The following is a 3152-nucleotide window of genomic DNA, read 5'->3' as shown; positions in this document are numbered from 1 at the left end:
ATCAATTGAACGCAAATCAACTACTTTAATTAAGCTAAGCCCTTACTAGATCAATGGGATTCGAACCCACAAAAACTTAGTTAACAGCTAAGCACCCTAACCGACTGGCTTTGACCCACTTCTCCCGCCGCAGGAAAAAAAAGGCGGGAGAAGCCCCGGCAGAAACTCTAAAACTACTCCTTTGAACTTGCAATTCAACATGAAAATCACCTCGGGGCTGGTAAAAGGAGGACTAGACCCCCATCTTTAGGTTTACAGCCTAACACTTACTCAGCCATTTTACCACCCATGCTCATTAATCGTTGACTCTTTTCAACAAACCATAAAGACATTGGAACCCTGTACTTACTATTTGGTGCATGAGCTGGAGTCATAGGCACTGCCCTGAGCCTTCTCATTCGAGCTGAACTAGGCCAACCCGGTAACCTATTAGGCAACGACCACATCTACAACGTTATTGTAACGGCTCATGCATTCATTATAATTTTCTTTACAGTGATGCCCATTATAATTGGAGGGTTTGGGAACTGACTAGTGCCCTTAATAATCGGCGCCCCCGACATAGCATTTCCCCGTCTAAACAATATAAGCTTCTGACTCCTCCCTCCTTCTTTCCTGCTACTAATAGCATCAGCCGTAGTAGAAGCTGGCGCGGGAACAGGCTGAACAGTATATCCCCCTTTAGCAGGAAACTTCTCCCACCCGGGAGCTTCTGTAGATTTAGTCATCTTCTCCCTCCACTTAGCAGGTATTTCCTCTATCTTAGGAGCCATCAACTTTATTACCACTATTATCAACATAAAACCCCCGCACTATCCCAATACCAAACCCCTTTATTTGTCTGATCAATCTTAATCACAGCTATCCTTCTACTCCTCTCTCTACCAGTCTTAGCCGCTGGCATTACCATACTGCTAACAGATCGCAACCTCAATACTACCTTCTTTGACCCTGTTGGAGGAGGAGACCCTATCCTATACCAACATCTATTTTGATTCTTTGGTCACCCCGAAGTCTACATCCTCATTCTTCCCGGCTTTGGAATAGTCTCTCACATTGTAGCCTACTACTCTGGAAAAAAAGAACCGTTTGGGTATATGGGCATAGTTTGAGCCATAATATCAATTGGGTTTTTAGGCTTTATTGTATGAGCCCACCACATATTTACAGTTGGCATAGACGTAGACACACTAGCTTACTTCACTTCCGCCACTATAATCATTGCAATCCCCACTGGTGTGAAAGTTTTTAGCTGGCTTGCTACACTTCGTGGAGGCAACATCAAATGGTCCCCAGCAATACTTTGAGCCCTAGGCTTTATCTTCCTATTTACTATAGGGGGTTTAACCGGCATCATCCTAGCAAACTCATCCCTAGATATCGTACTACACGATACATACTACGTTGTCGCCCACTTCCATTATGTTTTATCAATAGGAGCTGTATTTGCTATTATAGGAGGCTTTGTACATTGATTTCCTTTATTCTCAGGCTATACACTGAACCAAACCTGTGCCAAAGCCCACTTCATCATTATATTCGTAGGCGTAAATTTAACCTTCTTTCCACAACACTTCCTTGGCCTATCCGGAATGCCTCGACGCTATTCTGATTACCCCGACGCCTACACCACATGAAACATCCTGTCATCTATAGGCTCCTTCATCTCACTAGTAGCAGTAATCTTAATAATCTACATGATCTGAGAAGCCTTTGCTTCAAAACGTAAAGTACTACTAATCGAGCAACCCCTTACTAGCCTAGAATGACTAAATGGCTGCCCTCCACCTTACCACACATTCGAAGAACCAGCCTATATTAAACTAAGTGAAAAAGGAGAGAGTCGAACCCCCTAGGACCGGTTTCAAGCCAGTCTTATAGCCCCTATAACTTTTTCAACAAGATATTAGAAAAGTCATTTCATAGCTTTGTCAAAGCTAAATCATAGGCCAAACCCTATATATCTTATATGGCCCACCCAGTTCAACTAAGCCTACAAGACGCCGCATCTCCTATTATAGAGGAGTTAATTACCTTCCATGACCACGCTTTTATAGCCATATCTTTAATTAGCCTCCTAGTGTTATATGCCTTGCTCTCAACGCTCACAACAAAACTAACCAATACTAACATCACAGACGCCCAGGAAATAGAGACTATTTGAACTATTTTACCCGCAATTATCCTAATTCTAATTGCCCTTCCATCCTTGCGCATCCTATACCTGACAGATGAAGTCAACGACCCATCCTTCACCATCAAATCAATTGGACATCAATGATACTGAACCTACGAATACACGGACTATGGAGGCCTAATTTTCAACTCCTACATACTACCCCCGCTATTCTTAAACCCAGGGGACCTCCGACTCCTAGAAGTTGACAATCGAGTAGTCCTCCCAATTGAAGCCCCTGTACGTATAATAATTACATCTCAAGACGTCTTGCATTCATGAGCTATCCCCACACTAGGCCTAAAGACAGATGCGGTACCTGGACGCCTAAATCAAACCGTTTTCACGGCCACACGACCAGGCGTCTATTACGGACAATGCTCAGAGATCTGCGGCGCAAACCATAGCTTTATGCCAATTGTCGCAGAACTAATCCCACTAAAAATCTTTGAAATAGGGCCCGTATTTACCCTGTAAATAACCCCATTTCCCTTCCTTCCTCCCAGCATCCCCCCCTCATAAACCCTCAAAATACTCTACAAACCCACTGTATAGCTGCCCTAGCATTAACCTTTTAAGTTAAAGACGGGGGACACACCCCCTACAGTGAAATGCCCCATTTTTTTACTTTATCACTAATATTCAAAGTAATTTTTCACAATAACATTCATGTTTTTAAAATATGTGGCTTTTCATGATCTTCTTTTCAAAGTACTGGTCCTTATCTATAGGAAATTATAGTGTTAGGGAGCAAATAATAAAGTATGATTTTTAGAAATATTTTGAAAATAGTCAAGAAGTCTTATTTTCAAACATTAATCTGCAGTTACAAATACATTTTGAGGTTATACATTTCAGAATTTGGTAACAGCCACTTAATCATGTGGCCTTAATGCATCTAAACATTTTTCCTTAACAGTAAAAAAGAAAAAAAAAATAGTATTTGCCTATTAGTTAAGCATTGAATGATCAATTC

The 3152-nt window shown here is 41.6% G+C and overlaps 1 pseudogene; it reads left to right on the top strand.

Annotated features, from left to right (window-relative positions):
• The first annotated feature begins 1616 nt into the window (after positions 1-1616).
• LOC126930815 (cytochrome c oxidase subunit 2-like) lies at positions 1617-2653 on the top strand (annotated as a pseudogene).
• Positions 2654-3152: the final 499 nt, after the last annotated feature.

This window comes from Macaca thibetana, chromosome 11 (genome assembly GCF_024542745.1).
Source record: "Macaca thibetana thibetana isolate TM-01 chromosome 11, ASM2454274v1, whole genome shotgun sequence".
NCBI classification, from domain to species: Eukaryota; Metazoa; Chordata; class Mammalia; order Primates; family Cercopithecidae; genus Macaca; species Macaca thibetana.
Note: the sequence above shows the minus strand (reverse complement) of the source record. Positions and strands in the feature narration are given on the sequence as shown.